The sequence below is a fragment of the Monodelphis domestica genome, chromosome X, assembly GCF_027887165.1.
Source record: "Monodelphis domestica isolate mMonDom1 chromosome X, mMonDom1.pri, whole genome shotgun sequence".
Taxonomy (NCBI): domain Eukaryota; kingdom Metazoa; phylum Chordata; class Mammalia; order Didelphimorphia; family Didelphidae; genus Monodelphis; species Monodelphis domestica.
This window is the reverse complement of record NC_077235.1, coordinates 38,657,794-38,672,569: the sequence shown is the minus strand read 5'-3', so window position 1 is coordinate 38,672,569 and position 14,776 is coordinate 38,657,794.

Genomic DNA, 14,776 nt, shown 5'->3' with positions numbered 1-14,776 from the left:
CACTAGGAGTCACGGGATCGGATACGGATATTTACTACTGGAGGGGACCTCAGAGGTCATCCAGCCCAGTCTCTTGTGAATAGAGTTGGGGAAACTAAGGCCCACAGAAGTGTGCCGTGCCCAAGGTAACAAGGTATCGTGAGATTTGAAACCATGCCCTCTGACTCGAGCAGGTGTTTTGTTTTCCATTATACTCTTCCCACTTGACCTCTGGCTACCTATGTGACTTCAGACAGCGTACACACACACACACACACGGCCTTCATTTTTTATCTGTAAAGTGAAAATAATATCCCGGGGCTACATTTTTTACAGGTTCTAGAGATAAAAATGACACAGAAGGCAACACTGGTATAGTGACAGACCATTTTAGAAACCAAGGATAAAAATTGGAAAGAATATTGGCCTAATGGATTCAGGTGCCACCAGCATGACCTGTGCACCTGGGCAAGTCCTTTCTTTCCTCTGGTAGAGGTTTCCATTTTATGCTTTACCACCCACCCCCATATGGTAGCAATGGGACTAGATACTAGGTACCATTTGTGATAGAAGAAAAGGGCAAAACTAAAAAGATCACAGGCCAAGGGCTAGAAGGGATCTCAGAAGCCAACCAGTATACCTTGTCCTTATTTTACACAGGAGGAAACTAAGGCCAAGATAAATGAAACACCTTCTCCGTTATTCCATTTTTGAACTCATTTGTTCATTTGGACATGGGTTCAAATCTTGCTGTAGAAACTTAACTAGCTGTGTGATCCCAGACAAGTGAATTAACCTGTCTGCCTCAGTTTCCTCATCTATAAAATGAAGATTATGATAGCATCTCCCACCACAGAACTATTTTACAGTTCAAATCAGACAGCATATATTTACATGAAAGGAAATGCTGTCGGACCCACAGAGAGTGGGCTAATAATCCACTTCCTTATTTATTAAGAAGGAGGGTACCCTCTCTTAGGACCCAGTCACATGGTTCTACATCAGGTTGTGTTCTAGAGAGCCTGGCCTCTAATGAGAAGTTTGGCTCTCTTTTCTCACAATCTTATTCTTGTTAAGCTGTACCCCCCAATCCCAGGGAAAGGAGAAGATCATTTGTAGCTTGGATCCCAACTCCCAAGCAGGATTTTCTCCAAAAGGGGGAACAAAAAGGAGCTCATTGCATTCTGTGAATCACTTATGAGGTCAGTCTTTATTCCTATACACAAAAGTAATGATCAGTGTTCTACTAAGACACAAATGTGAGGGGACGTCCCTACAGACATGGGGTTGCTTGTACATCAATGTATTCATGGCACCACACTTGACCACACCAGGTGTGGCTTTGAACAAAGAGTCCCAGCCTGGCGCCCACCATTTATGGTTTAAGGGTAGGAAGCCCAAAGGGGTCCTGGTCCGGTCAGGACAAATAAGTTGGGTTCTTTGGATACTTGCTGAAAAAGATCAGGCTGGCAGGAATTGAGAAGTGCCGCATCAATGACAATTTAATAAGGCACAAAAGGTCCTCTCGGGGACTGGGATGGCAGAGGGAGGCCAAGTGGGAAAAAGGTTGGGGGAGGAGAGGAGCACAGAGTCAATGACGTAACTGCAGAGAACACTGGGGGAGCACAGATCTATGGCAGTTACAGGAGGCAGTTAGTCAAGGGGCAGGGGTTGGGGGTTCCAATCCTCACAGGGTTCTGGTAGTCAGTGACAGCTTAATTCTTAGCCACACCACCTTGGAGTTTGCTCAGTAACATATTAGGAATAACTCAAACTTAGCAGTGCCAGCTGAGGGATCCCTTATTAGCATAGCCCATCAATAACCCAACAGTTCTCTGCTTTTACTGCACATGTCTGGACCTTATCTGCATCTTACAAACTGAGAGGTCATTATGGGGACAGAGAGGCCATTATATTCTGCTCTAACTGGCCTCTCCTAATTGAGCTCATAGTCTCTGGATGCCATCTTCTTAAAAAAGTATTTTAAACCCTTACCTTCTGTCTTACAATCCACAATAAGTAGCCACCCCAAGGCCAAAGAGTGACAAGAGCAACGTGCCCAGGGTCACACAGCTAAGAAGTGCCTGGGGTCAAATTTGAACTCAAGACCTCCTATTTGCAGGCCTAGCTTTCTGTCCTCTGAACCACCGCACTGCCCTTCTCAGTGTGATCTTAATTCATTCAGGGCACTTATGTTCACTTTGATGCTCTTATATCCCATTTATTGTTACTTCTTACAAGTTACTTGTATCCCAATTTGTTATACTAATTGTATTATTATATCATATATATTATACTAATTGGAAGAGACCACAATAAGATATTTCAATACAATCAACATAAAAGACTCAGAGCATGTACTAACAGAACAACTTCAAACAGGAATCTTCTGGGAGGCAGAGCCTTAAATGTCTTTAGAACACAAAGCAGTCTGGGACTGGCCACTGGGCATGGCACTTCTCTTCTGCACCATCCTAACAATTCTTGGCGCATATATACTGACCAAACAGGCCAAGCTTGGGCTTGTTCCTCGTCCTATTGGTGGCCTTCTATGTAGCCAGATTTACTCAATGGACCTAGGATTTCTGGCCCTCTCAGACTTCCAGGGCCACCTCCAAACCTTGCCAAGGGCAACTTAAAAATTGTGTCCTCAGGAAAGGAAACACATGGCAGCGGGTTCTGGGTCCAAGGAAGCTCCCCTGAGTTTGCCATGCTCCAAGTGGTGGCAAGGGAAAGGCAATCTCCTCTCCCCTTTCCCACCTCAAAAGTCTAGAGATAGAGAATGCTAATTACTACACAGATCAAAGCAAAAAGATCATGTTAGCAATTCTCTCTCTGTCTCTCTCTGTCTCTCTGTCTGTGTTTCTCTCCATCTCTCTGTTTCTCTCTCTCTCTCTCTCTCTCTCTCTCTCTCTCTCTCTCTCTCTCTCTCTCTCTCTCTCTCTCTCTCTCTCTGTGTGTGTGTGTGTGCACTCTATTCCCCCACTGTGCTTCCTGCTTTGCCTATGAGTTTGGCACAGGTTGGCAAAGAATTCCAAAATGCATCCTTGAGGGACAATATGGATATGAAGGCTCATGGAAGAGAGAGATTTGGAATGAGAAGGGGAGGGGTAACCCTAGCAACTGGACAGAAGAGCTTCTTTGCTCTTCATGAACACCAGAGACTGGACATCCTGGAGAGCCTCAGCTCTATATACATTAAGTCATCATGACAGAATCAGGACCTTGGCATCCCCATTACCACCCCCACTACGTTTCCTAATCCTTAATGGCTTGTTGCCTTCTGTATGTATGTTTTCAAGTTTATGAATCTCTCTGGTCTGTCCATGGGTATGATTCAGGACAAGCCAAGAAAGACCCTTAAGGGACACCTTTGATGTCCAGCATTCAAATAAAGCAAATCTTGGGATTATAATCCTGGGATGACCCTGGCACTAGGACAGAATAGGATCTATGATCTTTACCATCAGATGTGGAACATTCTATGGCTCCTCAGTTCTGTATGTTAATATCCACAGAAGCAGCATCTGAACAACCAAATCGGGAATGGTAAGTTGTCTGTGTAGGCTTGTTCTCTCTCTCTCTGTCTCTCTCTGTCTCTCTCTGTCTCTCTGTCTCTCTCTCTGTTTCCTCTCCTCACCTCTCTTTTTAATTGCCATAAAACACCCCTTTTACTGGCCCTGGATGGGGAAGGACCAAAGGATCACTCAGGGTTTGCCTCTACCCAAAAGTGCTCATGTAGTAAATTGGAGTCAAGAAAGGCAGCTCTGAGCCTGTTCTACCGGATGGCTCCTATAAGTCAACTGACCAACCTTAAGGCATGGTAGAAATGTCACATTTGTCTTTAAAGTACATTGTGGACTCCGAGGATCATTTTCTCTCTACTAGTTCTGCCTTCCACTTGTGAGGAAGAAAGCATCTTGTGCTCCACAAAGTGCTTTAGAAATGAGAACTCTTGTTATTATTTGTATCTTTGTTATTCTATTCAAACCCTAAGTGCTTTGTGAATTAAAAATCTATTATATGGCAGCAGGAATGTGACAAGCTAGGCAGGGCCATTTTGAAAAATCAATTTAACATGTTTAATTAGAACACAATTAGATCATACAATCTACTTAATTTGAAAGTTGGAATAGTATTCAATAAATTGATTAATTGATGCTTTTTCCAGCCCACATGAGGGAAAAAAAACCTTTACAGCTGTGTCAGGCTTAGAAGAAATGAGCCACGCATGTACCCAGTAGAAAGAGGAAAGAGCAGTGAATTTGGAGGCACAATTTTGGTGTTCAACTTTTGTTTCTGACACTGCTGTGGTGTCGTCTTGTTCAAGTCACTTCTTTCCAGGCCTCCATTTTCTCTATAAAATGTATATAAATGTATGTAGTGGGGTTGGCATTGGACTAGAACTTTTGTTTCTGATGCTGCTATGGTGTTGCTTGTTCAAGTCACTTCTTTCTGGGCCTCCATTTCCTTTTCTGTAAAATGTATACAGGGGTTATTGGGCCAGAGAGCCTCTGAATTCCATCAGAATTATTTTAGCATTCTGTATAATCGACGTGGCATCTTTTATCTGCTTTCATAATCTTTAGCCCCTCAATGCTCTCTGAGCTCTTCCTGGTGGCATCCCACCCAAACTTACTCTCTGTGTTTTGGTCTTTTTTGTGAAGGGTCTTTAATGGTGGTCAAAAGATTGCAATCTGGGTTTCCCCATAGCGCCATGCATCACGATACTTGGAGTGTCCCTGTTCTTGCCCTTTTGGGCCGTATTCTCTTATTGTCCTCCTCCCCTCATCTCCTCGGGGCTCTGTAAAGTAGGCAAATCACTGTCTTCTCTGAGTCTTGTACAATAAGAAGGTTGGACTAGGCGACCTCCAATCTAGTAATATTTTTTCCTCTCTACACAGATGACACTTTAAAAAATCAATCAGTATGTATCAATACACATTTACACAACTAATGATTAGTGAATACTCATTTCACCAAAGGATCCGTGATGAGTCCTTTAAAGAAAATCAAACTCCAACCCCAAGATTGGTTGTTGGTAGGACCCGAAGCCATAAGGATCGTGCCCATTTCCTGTGACACTCAGTTTCTCTGGTTCCTAAAATGGAGACATGACCCACCTGCGTATATTGAGGAGAGAATCTGGCGTCCCAGACATAAATGTTTGCTCAAGTCTGAGCCTAAGCCTTTAAGCCTTCTCTATTTCTTTATAGAAAGGTCAGAGCTCCCCTGAATCATCATGCCCTTTCCCAGTTAGTTAGAAAATCAGCTTCCCAGAGAGGAGGGGCTTACTCTAGTCTCTTAGTGTAGGAACAACGTGAAATGGGCGCTTGATGAAAGTAGTGAAGACCCAGAGAAGGGGCAGGTAAAACAGAATGACTGGGTCACTAACAATTAGATACCAAGCAAAGCACCAACGTTTATTTGGAGTTGGTCTTTCCAGCATATCCATTTTGGAATATATTTCTTACCTTCCCTTACCTGGGGAGCTTTCCCTTTGAACAAAGATTAGTCAAGAAAAACAGTTCCAGGGGGCAGCTGGGTGGCTCAGTGGATTGAGAATCAGGCCCAGAGATGGGAGGTCCTAGGTTCAAATCTGACCTCAGACACTTCCCAGCTGTGTGACCCTGGGCAAGTCACTTGACCCCCATTGCCTAGCCCTTACCACTCTTCTGCCTTGGAGCCAATACACAGTATTGACTCCAGACGGAAGGTAAGGGTTTAAAAAAAGAAAGAAAAACAGTTCAACTTTAAAAAACTAAACAAAACCAGATTGGTTGTCTGTCAGCATATAAAGCATCCCATCCCCGTGATGCACCACTTCTCCATTTAATGGAGAGAAATTGACTTTCTTTACTTCTTTTTCTTTCTCTTCTCCCTCCCTCCTTCCCTCCCTCCCTCCCTCCCTCCCTCCCTTCCTCCCTCCCTTCCTCCCTCCCTTCCTCCCTTCCTCCCTTCCTCCCTCCCTTCCTCCCTTCCTCCCTTCCTCCCTTCCTCCCTTCCTCCCTTCCTCCCTTCCTCCCTCCCTTCCTCCCTTCCTCCCTTCCTCCCTTCCTCCCTTCCTCCCTTCCTCCCTTCCTCCCTTCCTCCCTTCCTCCCTTCCTCCCTTCCTTCCTTCCTTCCTTCCTTCCTCCCTTCCTCCCTTCCTCCCTTCCTCCCTTCCTTCTCCAACTCCCACTCATCAGTATCCCCAGAAGGTGACTGCTGACTGCTTCAAGGTTTGGGGATTCACCCTGAGGAACTGGGGTTTTTTAGTCCTTATGAGACGATATATGGTATGATCCCCAGTATCTATTAACCAGCCAATATCAATGAACTTATTTTTGCTTGTATGTATTTTTCCAATGTAGCTTATTTATTCATTAAATATTTCCCAGTTACATGCATAAACAATTCACATTCATTTTCTAAAATGCCAAGTTCCATGTTCTTTCTCACCTGCCTGTCCTTCCCTCTCTTGAGAAGGTAAGCAATTTATCAGTGGTTTTTTCTAAAAACAATGTTTACTAAGAAGCTACAGCAAGCAGAGAAGTACAAAGCCATCCCAGCCTCCCCACCAAGGAAGTGCATAGTTCTCCCTGCACACACCTGGCTCCTGGGATGGGAAGACTCAAGTCTGAGGTTCAACGAGCCTGAGGCACTTGGGGGGATCACATGTGGCCCAGGAAGGTCTGCTGGCCCTGAGAATTTTGGTTTTTCTTTGCAGTCCCCAGTATTTTTGTGGCGAGCCAATGGATGAGTCATCCCCTCTCTCAAGTGGGCTAGCTCCTTGCAGGATGCAACATCTTGGCTGCTGGGTCATCCTCCTGCTAGGCTAGGTCAGGTGCCTCTCTCCTCAGTGGACTTAATTGTTGCTGCTAGCTCTGGTTGCTAAGGGAACCTCTGATAGCTGTTCAAACCTTTTCAAATTCGCACAGTCATAACCTGGTCTGTTCTGTTCTCTGTTTTCATTCACCTAAGATCAGGGCAAAAAGAAGCCCAGAATCAAAAAAACAAAGCGGTTGCATGACAACTAGGTAGGAAAAAGGGCCTGACCTCAACTCCCCCAGCTCGTGGCCCTTAGTTACCCTCACACAGAAGATGCCAGGGAAGAGAGGAGTACCCAAAGGGCCAAGGAATGGAATCGCATTGGTGCTTTTGTATGTGAATACAATTCAAGCACTGTCATCCCAACTGGCTCTGAAGCCAATTAGAAAACTCCTCGGCACTGGCCCCTCAGTCCCTCAGAGCTAGAGAAAGACCACCAAGCTCGCTCTCTCGAGTTGGACTGACAACAGGTAGGGAATGTTGGCATGCTCTGACATCTGGCTTCTTTGGCTAATCACGGGTTATACGGCCAGTCAAATGGTGGTCAACTGCATGGAAACTTCGCTATTCCGCATGCGGAAAACAAGTCACTTTTGTCAATGTGAGCATTTTTTGATATCTTTGTTTCTCCTTTTCTGCAAGGCCTTTAAGTACATGTATGTCATTGGTCGTCGCTTTTTTTTAGCCCCTCACCTTCCATCTTGGAATCAATACTGGGTATTGGCTCCAAGACAGAAGAGTGATAAGGGCTAGGCAATGGGGGTGAAGTGACTTGTCCAAGGTCACCCAGCTGGGACGTGTTTGAGGCCAGATTTGATCCCAGAACTTCCCATCTCTGGACCTGACTCTCAATCCACTGAGCCACCCAGCTGCCCCCAATTGTTCCTGTCTTAAAGGGAATGATCTGAAGTAGAGATTCCTTGAACCTGATTGTTCATCTGGCATATTACTGCTTAGAGCCTGCTAGGTTGGTGCCTCTTGGCTTTGTGTTTGTCTTTCTGGGGAGTCCTCTCCAGATTTCTGGGGGAGATGCTCTCTTTCTAAGGGACAGCATGTTGATTTCCATTTCTCGTTTTTTATAGTGTCCTTTGGGAAGAGGAACTTGGGTGGGCAGGATTTGTACTCCTTGAGAAGTTAAAAGCCACTCAATGTAGCACATAGTTACCTGGAAGAACTAAAAGCATACAGTGGTACCCTTCCTCTCCACCCAGAGGAATGTCTCCCTTTTCATCCAACCCCCTTTCTGCAGCAGTGGCCTCCCCAGGTCTAAGCAAGGGAGCCTTTGTTCTCTCGAAACCCATGGATTTGAGGGAATTACTTTTCTATTCCCAGCCCTAGGAATATTTTGGGTTACTTGTCAGGGGGGAAGAATTATTATAACTGGCATTGTGGTGACGTGGGAAGAGCACTGGATTCCTTTTTTTGGACAGGACCTGTGATTTCACTGGTATTTTATTGTTTAGTCCTGTCTAACTCTTTGTGACCCCACTTGGGGTTTTCTTGGCTAAGATATTAGAGTGATTTGTCATTTCCTCCTCCAGCCCATTTTACAGATGAGGAAACTGTGGCAAATGGACTTGCCTAGGTCAAACAGCTGTTTTGCCTGGGGCCAGATTTGAACTTGGAAACATGAGGCTTCCTGATCCCAGGCCTGGCATTCGCTCCACTGTGCCTGCCATCTAGATGCCCCAATTTCATTGCTTTAGGTGAAATGTTCTTTACCAGGGAATCTTCTTAATAGTTTCAGCAAAGCCTGGGACACTGAGATGTTGAGGGATTGGCCCAAGGTCCCCAGACAACATGTGTCTGAGGTGGATCTCGAACTCAGGTCTTGATAGCCCGAGATGGTTCCTGTTGCCTTTTGGAAGATTGTCCTTAGAATTTTACACATTAGAAAACTGCTTTTCGGAGAAGCTAAGAGGTTTGCCTCTCATAGCCCTATTCAGAGGTGGGGTTTGAGCTTAGGCCTTCCTGAATGCAAGTCCAGCATGCTTCAGGCTTAGAAAGCCCAGATATGGATTTCCACAAGCTGTTTTAACAAAGTATTTGTTTCAGTCTACTCTACAGAGACAAGATTTCCCTGTGATTCTAATTACAAAAAGAAGCTATTTTGGCTTCTTCGGATTTGTCATTAGTCACTGAAATGATTTTTTCTCAGACTTCCCTGATTGCTGGGAATAATTCTGTCTCAGACGTAACCCCTGAATGTTTTTCGTAATTCCTAATTAGTCTACCATCATTGCCCGCAACAGAGTAAATAAAGGAAAAAGAGAGGCCATGAAATAGGGCACATTCAGAGAAAATATTCAGTCTAATGTAGATGGACTTCAGTCGATCTGTCTGCCCCATCCTTCTGGGGGGGGAATAGGTTTCAAAGAATTCCTCTCAAGAGGAGCATGGGAAAGGACGAGAGGAGTCCCAGGATGCTATGTTCTTAGTTTTGGAAGGTCATCTAATTGTTCGATACAGTGCCCCTTTTTGGAATCAGCTTTGTCCCTAAAGGATAGCTGGGTGTGTTCTGGCAGTTTCATTTGGAGAAGGTGCCATTCTAGAGGCTGAGGCATAGCCGAGTTATCTGATTGGAGGGAAACAGGACCTAATGCAGGGTTTTCTGATGATGGAGATCTACTAATCAATGCAGGTGAACCGGAGCCAAGACTGCAGAGAAAAGGAGGCAGGGCTTGAATGCTGCCTGAATCAGGAGGCTGAATTTGTGTGGGAAGATTACAGGGCTGTTTCTTGTTTAGGGGGGCTGCCCCCCACCCCCTTGAGCTCTGAAAGCCCTTTGCCCCTCTGCTAGGGCCAGTCCCGGGACACAGATAATATTGATAATAATGCTAGAATAAAAGAATAGGCTAGCAACTTCTCCATGGATGATTTCTCTCTGAATCACATAACATGAGTGACAATGATCATAAAGGACATTTAGATGGAGCTTTAAGGTCTATATAGCACCGCGCATACAGTGTGTCTCTCCTTCCCTGGATTTTATTTTGCATAAATTGGTTTAAGGCTTATTGTCAATATAGATGTTGCCAGCCTGCAGTGAAGAGGCAAATATGCTCTTTTCTCCCAATTTCTGATCTCTTGAACGTAACCTTCTTTTCTTTCATCTCCTGGAGGCCAATCCCTCTCTGAAGTATCCAGCTTCTCTTCCTGCCTCCATTAAGAGCCTGGAGAAAGAGCTTCACTGAAAAGCACCATAATAGCACTCAGGCTCAAGGGCTTCATTGGTTTTGTGAGGCAGCAATTCTTCTTATGTTCTCTCTGCATCAATGACGTCTGTCTCCTTTTTATATGGATGTACCGTGAGGTTAAGGACAGGAAAACCATCTTGAAAAGCAAAAGAACACTCCAGACTGGAACAGACCGAATATAAACCCATATTGGAAATGTACTCTCATTCTGAATGAGGGGGTGTGTGTACAGGCCAGTCTTCTTCATCTGCAGCTTTTAGGAAAGGACAGTGCTGCCTCCCTTCTCCTAAACACACGTCTCTGGTAGAAAGACCTGTAAATTGTGCTCAGAAGGAGTTTATTCATCTATGTGGCATCTTGGAGAGATTGATAACGTAGATTCAAAAGAGCCGGGTTTCTTTCCATCCAGGCTCTGATATTTACTCGTTATGTGAACATAGGCAAGTTGTCAGTTTACCTCTGGGAGCCACAGGGTTCCCAGCTGTAGTATGGGAATAACACTTTATGGACTATCTACTTTAGGGCTTATGAGGAGTTCGAGTTGTTTAGTGGGAAGAGTAGCAGAGTTGAAGTCACATCTGGGTTCCAGCTGTGGCTCTACTATTTATTAGGGATATGTCTTCTGGTGATGTTACATGGATACAAATTATGGGAAAGGTTCATCCAGGAAACCTATGATTACCAAAGAAAGCAGACTGATTGCATAGTTGAGAGTGGAGAGACCGAAGGATATGCCAGTATCCATGGAATGTTAAGAGACCAAGAGGAAGACATGCTAGGTCAATCCTCCAGGGGGATTTGGGGAAGGAGATGGACAAGTAACTACCTGACGACAAGATAGAAGTAGGTTAGAGTCTGCAGTATCAAATATCAGAGTGGGTGTCCATGTTAATCTTATCACTGGTCTACTGGCATTCTTGTCTTGAACCTCAGTTTCCTCATCTATAAAAGAAGAGGTGGTTCGATTAAATGATCTCTGAAGCTCCCTTCAGGTCTAAAGCTAGGATCCAATATTTTTTTTGGTAAACTTTAAAGCACTTGGTAAATGTGAAAATTATTTTTCAATAATTGATGATTGAAAATCCAAATCTGCAGTGTTGGGGATGAGAGCCTATAGAAAAGAATTCATTATTTTTTTAAATTTTTTAAATTTTTTCATTTAGAATATTTTCCCATGGTCACAAGATTCATGTTCTTTCCCTCCTCTCTCTGCCCCCCCCATAGCCAACGAGCAGTTCCACTGGGTTTTATGTGTATCATTGACCAAGACTTATTTCCATATTAATATTTGCACTAGGGTGATTGTTTAGAGTCTACATCCCCGATCATATCCCCATTGACCCATGTGATCAAGCAGTTGTTTTTCTTCTGGGTTTGTGTTTCTACTCCCACAGTTCTTTCTCTGGCTGTGGATAGCATTAAAAGAATTCATTCTTGATCCTTCTTTCCAAAGGCTTTAGAAATGGTGGTTATAAGAACATTGGGATTGTCCAATATGCCTAAATCTAGAAAGAAGAATCATTTGTAATGATTAAAGAAAATGAACAGCTTTGATGGGGCTGAAAGCAAGTATTTTATTTTGGGGCAGAAAGGACTTCTAATTTATAATTATTTATGTATGAGCTTCAGCCTCTGCTTCAAGCCTTCATTGCCTGTGGCTTAACCTGTGGGCTCTGCTGAGGTTTTAGATCAAAATCTGAGATCCTTTTAGGCGTAACGAGTTCAGAAGTTCCTACAAACTGATCAAAGTGACAAAGACCAATAAAACTTTACGAGAACTTCTCTCTTGAAAAATCAAATTACTGACCTAAAGAATGAGAGATGGTCTTCCAGAAAGAAGTGTGTATCCCAGAATCAAACAACAGCCGACGATAATGAAAACTGATGCTTAAAAAGCACTTCAGAGTTTGTGGCCACCCCAGTGACATGGATGAGAGACTTTGAACTAAGGGATCCTTAGTAACTTACAAAGTTCACAAAATGAGTGCGTATAGGAAGTGGGTTGTGAATCCACAGCTTCCAAGTCCAATGCACTTTGCACTAGATTAAACTTCCTTTGCTAGACTTGCAATTGAGTGGAGCAGGGAGACCACTAGGCATGATGAGGCTACTGAAGAATGTCAGAAATATTATGGGATGAACTTTTTGAGGAGCTGACCAGTTCCAAGCCCAGCTTCTATATCTGCAGCTTTGGGGACTTCTGTGAAACTAAACCAGGGATCCCCTGGAGACACGCCAAGAATCCCAACTCTTTTGCTAGTTGGGAGAATCCACTAAAGGTGGGACAGGTTCAAACTGAATTGGTGCAAAGTGAAAAGTAGTTTGATTTGGAAAAAATGAGACCATTGTGAATTCCAAAGCCAACCACACTGAATCTTTGAAGTTAAAAAAAAAGAACTGGAAAAACAAACCTTTGAGTCTGATTTATATCAGAGAACAAAGATAAAGATAAATGTTGAAGTGAGAAGGCTCTCAAAAGTGAGAATACTTCTGGTTTTTAAGAGGCAAAGAAGTGAGATATGGGTTCAGATCGCAATCTTGACTCTTAAAACCTAGGTGACCATGAGCCAGGCCTTTTACTCTTCTGGACCTAAGTTTTCTCATCTAAAAGCAAAGATAATAATACCTCTACTACCATCTCAAAGAGGACTCAAATGAGACAATGTATAAATATCAAATAATAGCACAAAACGATATAAACTACTTGCTGAGGGATAAAGAAATGCCCCTATGTATACTCAATAATAGGGAGTGAGCCCCAGAGCTCAAGGAATTGAGTCCTGAAAAATTAAATGTATGGATCTGTCATTTATTGGTCTGAAGAACTCTTGGTGTGGAAATACCTTCCACCAATGACGATTATATATTTTTCTGTCATTTCTAGACAGTCCCTTTGAAACAGTAAAAGATGAAATGGTTTGGCCATGATAACACAGCCAGAATGTGCCAGTGATAGGACTTAAATGCACTGTCTTATTGACTCTGAGATCAATTTTCTTGCCATTGTGTCAGGGTTCTTCCTAGATATTTCCTCTGTCATTGTTTTTATTATTTCCAGGTTTCTTTGGGTGAGAATATCAAGTACTTTGAAGGTAAGACTACTCTTGGAGGAAGAAGATGATATGTATTTAGCCTTTATGGGTTCCGGGGGTTCTTGCCCCAATACCTACTCACACTAATAAGTTGTGGAGCCAGAGGAGAGTTGGCTATATGTCCCTTTTGGAGGTTCTAGGGGGTACTCCTGAGACGCTGGAATATCTATTGTTAGTGGTTCCAGTTCCTATTCCAGTGTGATTTTCCTAATATCAGGTGCCAGGGAGTTAGTATCACTCTTAGGTCATGAATTAATCCAGTGACCAATACCCCAAAGTCACTTAACCAATTAAAATCATTTAGATTTTCCAAAGGGAAGCAAGAATTCCAAACACATCCCCAAACCAGAGCGGGGACAGTGGGTTCAGACTTAAAATGGTGCCACAAAGCATTGGCCCAGGAAGTCCACTTATAGATGTGCCTTAGCTAATTCACAAGTTGATTCCTTTTAGGTGCTTTGGATCTGCAGCCTGGATCAAGTAGGTTGCACCAGACCCACATACTGGCCAACTCTGGCATGGATTCCAGTTTCTGAATCCTTGGCATTTTCTTGACCTTTCAAAGCTCACAAGACCAAGCATTCTGTGCATTCTCATAAAGCTGGGGCTCTTATTAGGCAGTCCACAGTTACACATGCAAGATGCATGCAGAGTAGATAGAAGGTAATCTTGGTAAGAAAGGCCTAGCAGTTGGGAGTGTGTGTGTGTGTGTGGGGGGGGGTTAAGGACAGAGAAAGACATCCTTCAGGAGGTGACAATTGAGCTGAATCTTTAAGGAGGGATTCTGAAAAGGTGGAGGTGAGGAGGAGGAATGTTACAGAAGATTGTATGTGAAACTATAATTTTTATTATATAAAGCTTATTTTCAAAGCATATATTAAATGTAATATAGTAGTACTAAAACTGCCCCACTTATCTTTGTCCCCTTCTGAACATCCTTCTGCTCTCCTCTGTATATTTTGTAAATGTTTCACTAATGTATGTTACTTTTTAATTTTTTTGTCATCCATATCACTGCAAGTCCACCTTTGTAACACTAAGTTAAGGAAAAATGAATCCACATATTGGCTCTGTCTGAAAACATTTCTCATTCTGCATTTTGAGTCCATTGCCTCTCTATGAAGAGGTGTAAAGTGTGGTGTCATTTTTCTGGAGTTGTGATTTGTCCAGATGTTCACTAGCGTTCTCTAATCTTTCAAAATTACTTATATTTACAATGTTGCGGTCATTGATCATCCTTCTGGTTCTGTCTGCTCACTGTATCAGTTCATGCAAGTCTTCCCAAGTTTCTTTGAAACCATTTGATTCCTTTCATCATTTCTTATGCAGCAATAATATTCCATGAAACTCATCTATCATAATTTGTTCAGCCACTCCTTAACTGCAAGACATCCTCTTAATTTCCAAAAGAAAAGATCTGCTATAAATATTATTGTTCTTTTGGGTCTTTTCTTCCTTGTTTAATCTCTTCGGTGTTATAGGCCAAGTAGGTGCATTTCTGTAGCAAAGGGCATGTATAATTCAATGACTTTAGGGACATAATTCCAAAGTATTTTCTCGAATGGCTGAATCAGTTTATAGCTCCATCAACAGTGCATTAATATGTCTATTCTTCTTCAGGCTCTCCAACAGTTGCTATTTTCTTTTTATGATTATTTTTGTCAATCTTACTGATATGATGTGGAGTCTCAGAGTTGT